The sequence below is a fragment of the Pan troglodytes genome, chromosome 13, assembly GCF_028858775.2.
Source record: "Pan troglodytes isolate AG18354 chromosome 13, NHGRI_mPanTro3-v2.0_pri, whole genome shotgun sequence".
Taxonomy (NCBI): Eukaryota; Metazoa; Chordata; class Mammalia; order Primates; family Hominidae; genus Pan; species Pan troglodytes.
This window is the reverse complement of record NC_072411.2, coordinates 103,060,054-103,073,195: the sequence shown is the minus strand read 5'-3', so window position 1 is coordinate 103,073,195 and position 13,142 is coordinate 103,060,054. Positions and strand designations below refer to the sequence as shown.

At 39.3% G+C, this 13,142-nt stretch overlaps 1 protein-coding gene across 26 annotated transcripts in view; it reads left to right on the top strand.

Annotated features, from left to right (window-relative positions):
• HYCC2 (hyccin PI4KA lipid kinase complex subunit 2) overlaps window positions 1–13,142 on the top strand; it is a 100,274-nt gene that overhangs the window by 29,663 nt on the left and 57,469 nt on the right. For 2 of the 26 annotated variants that reach the window (XM_063791489.1, XM_063791495.1), the window contains exon 1: window positions 5,758–5,919. The exons of 23 other annotated variants lie outside the window; for them this stretch is intronic. The gene's annotated coding sequence lies outside the window, so the exon portion shown is untranslated. Of the gene's footprint in view, window positions 1–5,757; window positions 5,920–13,142 lie in introns of those variants that run through there. One more of the 26 variants, XM_054680068.2, reaches the window with a different exon arrangement.

The window sequence follows — 13,142 nt, the reverse complement described above, 5'->3', positions numbered from 1 at the left end:
CAGCCCGGCCAACACGGCGAAACCCTGTCTCCACCAAAAAATACGAAAACCAGTCAGGTGTGGCGGCGTGCGCCTGCAATCCCAGGCACTCGGAGGGCTGAGGCAGGAGAATCAGGCAGGGAGGCTGCAGTGAGCCGAGATGGCGGCAGTACAGTCCAGCCTCGGCTCGGCATCAGAGGGAGACTGTGCAAAGGGGAGACGAGGACCGTGCAAAGGGGAGGGGGAGAGGGAGAGGGACTATTCTGTTTTTCAAATGAAGGTACTAAAATCTATTTTTAGGATTTTAGAGTTGGAAAATAACTAATCATTGTAGGAAACTGAAGCCCAAAGGGTTTAAATGAGTTGTCTGAGGACATATAAACAGTATGGTTCATTGACTATATATATGTTTTTTAAGTACCTGTCTTACATCCAGAAATCATAGTATCTTTGTTAGCTTTGAATGCATAGTAGTGAGCAATGCAAAAATGTACCCTGTTCTCTTGGAATTTACAATCCAGTGGGGAGATGGACAATTAGTAAGTAACGAGGTCTGATAAAGAAGTCACAAACCCCGAAGTTCTAGGCAGGAAATAAATCTTGTGTTGGAATGGAAAATACTGGGGAATGGAAAAAGAGCTGCTATTTACATAAAGTGGTTCAGAAAGGCTGCTGAGACTTACAAGATCAGAAGGAGCCAGCCACTTAAGTAGCAGGAGCAGGACAGCATTCTAGGCTGGAACAGCCTGCACAGATGTGCTGGAGTTAAGGTGCACGTAAAGCTGTAGAGAAACTCAAAGGAGAGTATGGCCAGAACATAGAAAGCTGTGGGGAGAGTAGTATGAACCATAAGACAGGGACCAGATTACACAGTGCCTTTTTCAATCATAGATTTCAAAATTATGGCATTAGATTCAAATCTGAGTTCTGCCACTTAAACTGTGTTACCTTGTATAGGTCACACACCCATTTACGCTTTAATTTTCTTATCTATTAAATGAGAATAACAAGCTACTTCATAGGACATAGTATCATGGAGATTATATAATGCTTATAGCAAACACTTATGTAATGTTTATCTTGTGATAAGAACTGTTCTAAGTATACAAAAACTATATGAAGTAGGTACCGCTATTCCCAGTTTTGAAATGAGGGACAGAGGGTTTGAGTATAGCTAGTAAGAGGGTACAAGGGTTTAAACATAGCTAGTAAGTGACCTTAACCTTAGGCAACCTTGCTCCAGGGTTTGTGATCAAAATGTGATCCTCAGGATCCTTTAAGGGGGTCCATAAGGTCAAAACTATTTTTCATATTAATATAAAGACAGTATTTGCCATCTTCACTGTCATTCTGTCATAAATATACAGTGAGGTTTTTCTGCAACAGATTGAATGCAGAAGCAATTATGAGGCTGGGCACAGTGGCTCACGCCTGTAATCACAGCGCTTTGGGAGGTTGAGGCAGGTGGATCACTTGAGGTCAGGAGTCCAAGACCAGCCTGGCCAACATGGTGAAACCCCATCTGTACTAAAAATAAAAAAATTAGCTGGATATGGTGGTGCATGCCTGTGATCCCAGCTACTCGGAGGCTGAGGCAGAATTGCTTGAATCTGGGAGGTGGAGGTTGCAGTGAGCTGAGATTTTGCCACTGCACTCCAGCCTGGGCAACAGAGACTTTGTCTCAAAAAAATGAACAAACAAAAAAAATTATGAGATTCACACACACAAAAAAACAAAAGCAACAACAACAACAAAATGCTATTCTCAATTTGTTTTTGTTTTAGAAGAACATAATTTTCACTTTAAAATGTTAACATGTAATAGGCTTATTTTCAAATGAATTAATAAATGAACTTTTTTAATGAAAGAAATTCTGAGGCCAAAAAAAGCTGAGAACTGCTGCTGTATACCACTACATTGTGCCGCCTGTTGTTAAATCAGATAAAATATAGGAAACACCTGGTACCCTGTTTATACTTAATAGGCTCGCTAGTAATTTATTTCCTCACTTTTTTTTTTTTTTTTGAGACAGAGTCTCACTCTGTCGCCAGGCTAGAGTGCAGTGGCGCGGTCTCGGCTCACTGCAACCTCTGCCTCCTGGGTTCAAGCAATTCTCTGCCCCAGCCTCCCAAGTAGCTGGGATTACAGGCATCCACCACCACGCCCGGCTAATTTTTTGTATTTTTAGTAGAGACGGGGTTTCACCGTGTTGGCCAGGATGGTCTCGATCTCCTGACCTTGTGATCTGCCCACCTCGGCCTCCCAAAGTGCTGGGATTACAGGCGTGAGCCACCACGCCCAGCCTATTTCCTCACTTTTAAGACACATTTTTTTTTCACATTTTGATATTTTTAGAAATTGAGGTGTGACTTGTCTGAAGAAACTTTTCAGCGACCAGCCAAGTAAATTGTGAAGTAGTAGTAGTCATCTATACTTGGTATTTCTAGAATTTAGCTCTATGTATTCTTTTATTCAGTTAGTTGGTATTAGTGGCACCATGTGGGGTTGAAATATTAATTGGATTTGTGTCCCTAATTGTTGTTTAAAATATCTGCTGTATATCACTGTATGATACAGCTTTGAAATGAACAATTATCTCAGTAGAAGATTGCCTGACCAAAAAAAAGACAACAAAATTGCCAAATCATTCAGTCTCATATCAAACCTTGGCAAGGTTAGTGTTACTAATTCATGCATCTGGGACAACATCTACTTGTCAAAAATTTCTGGACGATATTTGAAGAAGGTATTTAACTTCCATTTGGTATTTAGTTTTCCAAGTAAAATTATAAAGTTTAACTTAGAAAACAGAAATCTCAGGTTTTGTTATGGCCAGAAATAACACTGTCAGTGCTGAAGGTGCTCAAAATCAACAGATGATTGGATGCCTGCTATATGCCTGTCACTTGGGATACAGTGCCTGTCCCTGTAAAGTACAGATTCTAGTAGAAAAGACAGACATTAAGTAAACAAATAACATTAATTACAGATTATGCTAAATGCTATGAAGAAAATGGGCAGAGTAATGAGGTTGGAGGGAGGAGGAAGGTAGGGGTAGCTGATTAAAGTATATAGGGAAAGGTTCTATAAGGAGGTGATACATGAACTGAGTCTATTCCAGCCATATACAGAGCTGGGAGAGAATGCCAGGTGTCAGGTACAAAGACCAAAGGTGGCCAGAAACATAAAGGATAATTTTTAAAAAGTGGCATGTGGTTCTGTGGAAGACCTTATACGCTTGTCTTTTAGTTAAGCTTTTTTTTTAAATCAACAATTTGCATGTCTTTCTTTTTCTTTTTTTTAATTATACTTTAAGTTTTAGAGTACATGTGCACAACATGCAGGTTTGTTACGTATGTATACATGTGCCATGTTGGTGTGCTGCACCCACTAACTCATCATTTAACATTAGGTATATCTCCTAATGCTATCCCTCCTCCCTCCCCCTACCCCACAACAGGCCCCGGTGTGTGATGTTCCCCTTCCTGTGTCGATGTGTTTTCATTGTTCAATTCCCACCTATGAGTGAGAACATGTGGTGTTTGGTTTTTTGTCCTTGCGATAGTTTGCTGAGAATGATGGTTTCCAGCTTCTTCCATGTCCCTACAAAGGACATGAACTCATCCTTTTTTATGGCTGCATAGTATTCCATAGTATATATGTGCCACATTTTCTTAATCTAGTCTATCATTGATGGACATTTGGGTTGGTTCCAAGTCTTTGCTGTTGTGAATAGTGCTGCAGTAAACATACATGTGAATGTGTCTTTATAGCAGCATGGTTTATATTCCTTTGGGTATACACCCAGCAATGGGATGGCTGGGTCAAATGGTATTTCTAGTTCTAGATCCCTGAGGAATCGCCACACTGACTTCCACAATGGTTGAACTAGTTTACAGTCCCACCAACAGTGTAAAAGTGTTCCTATTTCTCCACATCCTCTCCAGTACCTGTTGTTTCCTGACTTTTTAATGATTGCCATTCTAACTGGTGTAAGACGGTATCTCATTGTGGTTTTGATTTGCATTACTCTGATGGCCAGTGATGATGAGCATTTTTTCGTGTGTCTTTTGGCTGCATAAATGTCTTCTTTTGAGAAGTGTCTGTTCATATTCTTTGCCCACTTTTTGATGGGATTGTTTGTTTTTTTCTTGTAAATTTGTTTGAGTTCACTGTAGATTCTGGATAATAGCCCTTTGTCAGATGGGTAGATTGCAAAAATTTTCTCCCATTCTGTAGGTTGCCTATTCACTCTGACGGTAGTTTCTTTTGCTGTGCAGAAGCTCTTTAGTTTAATTAGATCCCATTTGTCTATTTTGGCTTTTGTTGCCATTACTTTTGGTGTTTTAGACATGAAGTCCTTGCCCATGCCTATGTCCTGAATGGTATTGCCTAGGTTTTCTTCTAGGATTATTATGGTTTTAGGTCTAACATTTAAGTCTTTAATCCATCTTGAATTAATTTTTGTATAAGGTATAAGGAAGGCATCCAGATTCAGCTTTCTACTTATGGCTAGCCAGTTTTCCCAGCACCATTTATTAAATAAAGAATCCTTTTCCTATTTCTTGTTTTTGTCAGGTTTGTCAAAGATCAGATAGTTGCAGATATGTGGCATTATTTCTGAGGGCTCTGTTTTGTTCCATTGGTCTATATCTCTGTTTTGGTACCAGTACCATGCTGTTTTGGTTACTGTAGCCTTGTAGTATAGTTTGAAGTCAGGTAGTGTGATGCCTCCAGCTTTGTTCTTTTGGCTTAGGATTGACTTGGCAATGCGGGCTCTTTTTTGGTTCCATGTGAACTTTAAAGTAGTTTTTTCCAATTCTGTGAAGAAGGTCATTGGTAGCTTGATGGGGATGGCAATGAATTTATAAATTACCTTGGGCAGTATGGCCATTTTCACGATATTGATTCTTCCTACCCATGAGCATGGAGTGTTCTTCCATTTGTTTATGCCCTCTTTTATTTCATTGAGCAGTGGTTTGTAGTTCTTGAAGAAGTCCTTCGCATGTCTTGTAGGTTGGATTCCTAGATATTTTATTCTCTTTGAAGCAATTGTGAATGGGAGTTCACTCATGATTTGGCTCTGTTTGTCTGTTATTGGTGTATAAGAATGCTTGTGATTTTTGCACATTGATTTTGTATCCTGAGACTTTGCTGAAGTTGCTTATCAGCTTAAGGAGATTTTGGGCAGAGACGATGGGGTTTTCTAGATATACAATCATGTCATCTGCAAAGAGGGACAATTTGACTTCCTCTTTTCCTAGTTGAATACCCTTTATTTCTTTCTCTTGCCTGATTGCCCTGGCCAGAACTTCCAACACTATGTTGAATAGGAGTGGTGAGAGAGGGCATCCCTATCTTGTTGTGCCAGTTTTCAAAGGGAATGCTTCCAGTTTTTGTCCATTCAGTATGATATTGGCTGTGGGTTTGTCATAGATAGCTCTTATTATTTTGAGATATGTTCCATCAGTATCTAATTTATTGAGAGTTTTTAGCATGAAGGGTTGTTGAATTTTGTCAAAGGCCTTTTCTGCATCTATTGAGATAATCATGTGGTTTTTGTCTTTGGTTCTCTTTATATGCTGGATTACGTTTATTGATTTGCGTATGTTGAACCAGCCTTGCATCCCAGGGATGAAGCCCACTTGATCATGATGGATAAGCTTTTTGATGTGTTGCTGGATTCAGTTTGCCAGTATTTTATTGAGGATTTTTGCATCGATGTTCACATCAGGGATATTGGTCTAAAATTTTCTTTTTTTGTTGTGTCTCTGACAGGCTTTGGTATCAGGATGATGCTGGCCTCATAAAATGAGTTAGGGAGGATTCCCTCTTTTTCTGTTGATTGGAATAGTTTTAGAAGGAATGATACCAGCTCCTCCTTGTACCTCTGGTAGAATTTGGCTGTGAATCCATTTAGTCCTGGACTCTTTTTGATTGGTAAGCTATTAATTATTGCCTCAATTTCAGAGCCTGTTATTGGTCAATTCAGAGATTCAGCTTCTTCCTGGTTTAGTCTTGGGAGGCTATATGTGTCCAGGAATTTATCCATTTCTTCTAGATTTTCTAGTTTGTTTGTGTAGAGGTGTTTATAATATTCTCTGATGGTAGTTTGTATTTCTGTGGGATCGGTGGTGATATCCCCTTTATCATTTTTTATTGCATCTATTTGGAGGCACCCCCCCAGTAGGGACAGACTGACACCTCACACGGCCAGGTACTCCTCTGAGACAAAACTTCCAGAGGAACGATCAGGCAGCAACATTTGCTGTTCACCAATATCCGCTGTTCTGCAGCCTCCACTGCTGATACCCAGGCAAACAGGGTCTGGAGTGGACCTCCGGCAAACTCCAACAGACCTGCAGCTGAGGGTCCTGACTATTAGAAGGAAAATTAACAGAAAGGACATCCACACCAAAACCCCATCTGAACATCACCATCATCAAAGACCAAAGGTAGATAAAACCACAAAGATGGGGAAAAAACAGAGCAGAAAAACTGAAAATTCTAAAAATCAGAGCACCTCTCCTCCTCCAAAGGAACGCAGCTCCTCACCAGCAATGGAACAAAGCTGGACGGAGAATGACTTTGATGAGTTGAGAGAAGAAGGCTTCAGACGATCAGACTACTCCGAGCTAAAGGAGGAAGTTCGAACCCATGGCAAAGAAGTTAAAAACCTTGAAAAAAGATTAGATGAATGGCTAACTAGAATAACCAATGCAGAGAAGTCCTTAAAGGACCTGATGGAGCTGAAAACCATGGCACGAAAACTACATGACGAATGCACAAGCCTCAGTAGCCGATTCAATCAACTGGAAGAAAGGGTATCAGTGATGGAAGATGAAATGTATGAAATGAAGCGAAAAGAGAAGTTTAGAGCAAAAAGAATAAAAAGAAACGAACAAAGCCTCCAAGAAATATGGGACTATGTGAAAAGACCAAATCTACGTCTGATTGGTGTACCTGAAAGTGATGGGGAGAATGGAACCAAGTTGGAAAACACTCTGCAGGAGATTATCCAGGAGAACTTCCCCAATCTAGCAAGGCAGGCCAACATTCAAATTCAGGAAATACAGAGAACGCCACAAAGATACTCCTCAAGAGGAGCAACTCCAAGACACATAATTGTCAGATTCACCAAAGTTGAAATGAAGGAAAAAATGTGAAGGGCAGCCAGAGAGAAAGGTCGGGTTGCCCACAAAGGGAAGCCCATCAGACTAACAGCGGATCTCTCAGCAGAAACTCTACAAGCCAGAAGAGAGTGGGGGCCAATATTCAACATTCTTAAAGAAAAGAATTTTCAACCCAGAATTTCATATCCAGCCAAACTAAGCTTCATAAGTGAAGGAGAAATAAAATACAGACAAGCGAATGCTGAGAGATTTTGTCACCACCAGGACTGCCCTAAAAGAGCTCCTGAAGGAAGCAGTAAACATGGAAAGGAACAACCGGTACCAGCCACTGCAAAAACATGCCAAATTGTAAAGACCATCAAGGCTAGGAAGAAACTGCATCAACTAATGAGCAAAATAACCAGCTAACATCATAATGACAGGATCAGATTCACACATAACAATATTAACCTTAAATGTAAATGGGCTAAATGCTCCAATTAAAAGACATAGACTGGCAAATTGGATAAAGAGTGAAGACCTATCAGCGTGCTGTATTCAGGAGACCCATCTCACGTGCACAGACACACATAGGCTCAAAATAAAGGGATGGAGGAAGATCTACCAAGCAAATGGAAAACAAAAAAAAGCAGGGGTTGCAATCCTAGTCTCTGATAAAACAGACTTTAAATCAACAAAGATCAAGAGAGACAAAGAAGGCCATTACATAACGGTAAAGGGATCAATTCAACAAGAAGAGCTAACTATCCTAAATATATAGGCACCCAATACAGAAACACCGAGATTTAGTTAAGCTTTTTGTTTTCTTTTTCATAAAATATTATTTCATATTGTCTTTTAAAGTACTTAATAAATTACTGTCTTAAAACTAGTAGTATTTTTATAGAGTTGGGAAATATGATGTGTTATAATAATTATTAATACCACTATATTTCTCTATTTAAAGGTATTTCATTTTTAGTCATTTTTTTAAGTGGTATGGGTGGAAACTATAGATATTTAATGTGCTAAATTTGTGGTTATAGGAAAGATCAAATAGGAATTTAAAATAGTAATTTAGCCTGGAGATGGTACTTTTTTTTTTTTTTTAAACTAGAGGATGGTCATCAGGATTACTTGAGGGACTTTTCCAAAATAAATATTCTGGACCCTATATCAGACAGGGATTCTGATAAAGTATATATCAAATTAAAAGATTTGTGTTGCTTTTTAAAAAGTGTTTGGCTTGGCTGGGTGCAGTGGCTCATGCCTGTAATTTCAGCACTTTGAGAGGCCGAGATGGGAAGAGTGCTTGAGCCCAGGAGTGAGACCAATCTGGGCAACATAGGAAAACCCGCTGTCTATATACAATAAAAAAAATTAGGCTGGGTGCCGTGGCTCACACCTGTAATCCCAGCACTTTGGGAGGCCGAGGCGGGCGGATCACGAGGTCAGGAGATCGAGACCATACCGGCTAACACGGTGAAACCCCGTCTCTACTAAAAATACAAAAAAATTAGCCGGGCGTGGTGGCGGGCGCCTGTAGTCCCAGCTTCTTGGGAGGCTGAGGCAGGAGAATGGCGTGAACCCGGGAGGCGGAGCTTGCAGTGAGCCGAGATCGCGCCACTGCACTCCAGTCTGGGCGATAGAGCGAGACTCCGTCTCAAAAAATAAAATAAAATAAAATAAAATAAATTAGCCAAGCATGGTGGCACATGCCTGTAGTACCAGCTACTTAGGGGGCTGAAGTGTGAAGATTGCTTGAGCCTGGAAAGTCAAGGTTGTGAGGCTGCAGTGAGCCCTGATTGTGTCACTGCATTCCAGCCTGGGAAACAGAGAGAGATCTCATCTCTCTCTCTCTCTCTCACACACACACACACATACACACACACACAAATAGCTTTTTGATTTCTAAAGGCAGTTTATGTTCTTTAGAGAACATTTGAAAAAAAATGGACTAATTGTAGTTTTTTCTTGCCCTTTTCAGTAAAGTAGTAATATACATTAAAAAAAAAAAAAACAAATGCCTTGTAGTTAGCTAAAAGATGACTTGTTTATACATTTCTCCTAAAACATAGACTTCTTGATTTAAACCATTTAAAATGTTTTAAATAATTATAATTATCTAAAAAACTTTTAATTTTAATGTTTAAAAAATGTTTTTGTAGCCTGGGCAACATAGTAAGACCCTGTCTCTACAAAAAACAAAATTATAAAAAATTAGCCAGGCGTGGTGGCACATGTGTATAATCTCAGCTACTCAGGAGGCTGAGGCAGCCTCCTGAGCCAAGGAGTTTGAGACTACAGTGAGCTATGATTGCACCACTGCAGTCCAGCTGAGGTGACAGAGACCTGTCTCTAAAAAAAAAGTTTTCTTAATTTTTGTGTAACAATAACTAGTTAGAAAAGATAATGGAAGCGAATCCCAATCGTAATTGCATCAAAATATAAAAACCACGTAGGAATTAATTGGAAATTGTGTTGACCTCTATGAAGAAAATACAAAATTTATACTAAGACATATAAAAGAAGATTTTTAAGAAAGAGCAGTGCTGTGCTTCTCTGTGGGATAACTCAGTATTGTGAAGATGTAATTTGGAATTAATTTATAAATTCTCCGGAGGATAGGATGTGGGGAAGGAATTTATTATCAAAAGTCTAATATTCATCTGCAAGAATAAGGCAGGCAATAATGATGAAATATATTTTTAGAAAAAATGAATTAGGATAAAGCTTGTACTGTTATATATTAAAGTATATTATAAAATGACAGTAAATAGGCTGGGCGTGGTGGCTGACACCTGTAATCCCAGGACTGTGGGAGGCCAAGGCAGGCTGATCACTTGAAGCCAGGAGTTCGAGACCAGCTTGGGCAACATGGTGAAACCCCATCTCTACCAAAAATACAAAAAATTAGCCGGGCATGGTGGCACATGCCTGTAATCCCAGATACTCGGGAGGCTGAGGCAGGAGAATTGCTTGAATCCGGGAGGTGGAGGTTGCAGTGATCGAGATTGTGCCACTACACTCCAGCCTGGGCAACAGAGCGAGACTGTGTCTCAAAAAATAAAATAAAATAAAATAAAATGGTAGTAAATAAATGATTGCAGTCGTTGTGCAAAACTAGTGGGAAAAGTAGCTGGGAAATATTTTCAAATATATGTAAGACTTTAGTAGTATTTCAAGTCTCTGCAGAAACAGAAACAAGAAAAGGCATGCAAACAATGTATTAGAACAATTGGAAGAAAAAATTGTTAGATTTTAATCTAATATCATATTCTAAAATAACCTCCAGATTGTTTAAAGAGTAAACCATGAATGTGGTTTTTAATTTTAGAAGAGTCAAGCCTTAACTAAGCAAGCAAGGTGATTTTTTGTTTGTTTGTTTTTTGAGACGGAGTTTTGCTCGTCGCCCACGCTAGAGTGCAATGGCGCTGTCTCGGCTCACCGCAACCTCCGCTTCCCAGGTTGAAGTGACTCTCCTGCCTCAGCATCCTGAGTAGCTGGGATTACAGGCATGTGCCATCATACCTGGTTAATTTTGTATTTGTAGTAGAGACGGGGTTTCTCCATGTTGATGAGGCTGGTCTTGAACTTCCAACCTCAGGTGATCCACCTGACTCGGCCTCCCAAAATGCTGGGGTTATAGGCATGAGCCACTGTGCCCGGCCGATTTTTAAAATACAGTAATATATATTGTGATTTCTTTTTTGTTACAGAGTGTTCTGATTCCAATTTTCATTGTGCTAGTTTTAAAAGTCTTATATATTAATAAATGCAGGCAAATGGATGGTTTTATATTTAGATTAATTTAGGTTTCTATGCTATGGTAGTAGCTTTATAAACAGCAGGAAGAAATTATTCTGTACATGTAACAGCCATATGCTTCTTAAAAATCTGAAAGATTATAGTTTTGAGAGTAGATTTGGATATGCTATCAATAATGTTTATATCTTATAACCTTAAAATTTCAAGTACAATTTTTAGAATTTATACTGTGGAAGACAACAACACAAATGCACAAATATGTATAAGGGTGTTGATTGCAACAATGTTGTGGTAATATAAGAAAATTGAAAACAGTCTGTGTCCATCAGTAAGTTATTGGACAGATAAGGGTTTGTGCTTACAGTTTTATGGCTGTTAAAAAGGATGAGATAAGCTGGGCGCAGTGGCTCACACCTGTTATCCCAGCACTTTAGGAGGCCGACGTGGGCAGATCACCTGAGGTCAGGAGTTTGAGACCAGCCTGGCCAATGTGGTGAAATCCTGTCTCTACTAAAAATACAAAAATTAGCTGGGTGTGGTGGTGCACTCCTGGAATCCCAGCTACTCGGGAGGCCGAGGCAGGAGAATCACTTGAACCCAGGAGGCGGAGGTTGCAGTGAGCCAAGATCTCGCCACTGTGTTTCAGTCTGGGCGATAGGGTGAGACTCCAACTCAAAAAAAAAAAAAGGAATGAGATAGATCTATAGATCTTTGATGTGTTTTTAACAAATGTAAAAAGCACACTGTAGAACACTACATATGATGTGAACACATGACTACATTTAAATAACATGTTTACCTACATATATGTTATAAATATATATATATAAATACAGATCTGGAAGAATGGTTGACAGTGTTTGTGGATGGAATGAGTGGTTGGGCTAAGTTCCTTTTTTTTTTTACGGGCATCTATTTATGATATTTTAAAATTATTTAAAAATTTATTATCAACTAACTGTATTTATAGATAGATATTTTTGTAAAACTATAGAGGTAATAGTTGAGATACAGAGCAGGTATGGCTTTTTAATTTTCCAGTAAATAAAAAACAAAGGTCAGTAATTTAATATCCAGCAATAGAGATAAGGGAGTTGTTTAAAGTTCCAATTTTGTTTATTTTGGAAAGTATGTCCTTTTTGTCACCATTACAATGAAATTTCCGGACTTTTTTTTTTTGTTTTTGAGACGGGGTCTCACTGTGTTTCTCAGGCTGGAGTACACTGGCATGGTCATAGCTCACTGGAGCCTTGAAGTCTTGAGATCAAGCGTTCCTCCCACCTCAGCCTCCTCAGTAACTGGGACTACCAGTGTGCATGACTATATCCAGCTAATTTTTTTTTATATATACTTTAAGTTCTAGGGTACATGTGCACAATGTACAGGTTTGTTACATAGGTATACATGTGCCATGTTGGTTTGCTGCACCCATTAACTCGTCATTTACATTAGGTATTTCTCCTAATGGCTATCCTTCCCCCATCCCCCCACCTCATGACAGGCCCTGGTGAATGATGTTCCCCGCCCTGTGTCCAAGTGTTCTCATTGTTCAATTCCCACCTATGAGTGAGAACATGTGGTGTTTGCTTTTCTGTCCTTGTGATAGTTTGCTCAGAATGATTGTTTCCAGCTTCATCCTTGTCCCTACAAAAGACATGAACTCATCCTTTTTTATGGCTGCATAGTATTCCATGGTATATATGTGCCACATTTTCTTAATCTAGTCTATCATTGATGGACATTTGGGTTGGTTCCAAGTCTTTGCTATTGTGAATAGTGCTGCAATAAACATACGTGTGCATGTGTCTTTATAGTAGCATGATTTATAATCTTTTGGGTATATACCCAGTAATAGGATCGCTGGGTCAAATGGTATTTCTAGTTCTAGATCCTTGAGGAATCGCTGCACTGTCTTCCACAATGGTTGAACTAGTTTACACTCCCACCAATAGTGTAAAAGCATCTGTTGTTTCCTGACTTTCTAATGGTCGCCATTCTAACTGGTGTAAGATGGTATCTCACTGTGGTTTTGATTTGCATTTCTCTGATAACCAGTGATGATGAGCATTTTTTCATGTGTCTGTTGGCTGCATAAATGTTTTCTTTTGAGAAGTGTCTGTTCATATGCTTTGCCCGCTTTTTGATGGGGTTGTTTGATTTTTTCTTGTAAATCTGTTTAAGTTCTTTGTAGATTCTGGATATTAGCCCTTTGTCAGATGGGTAGATTGCAAAAATTTTCTCCCATTCTGTAGGTTGCCTATTCACTCTGACGGTAGTTTCTTT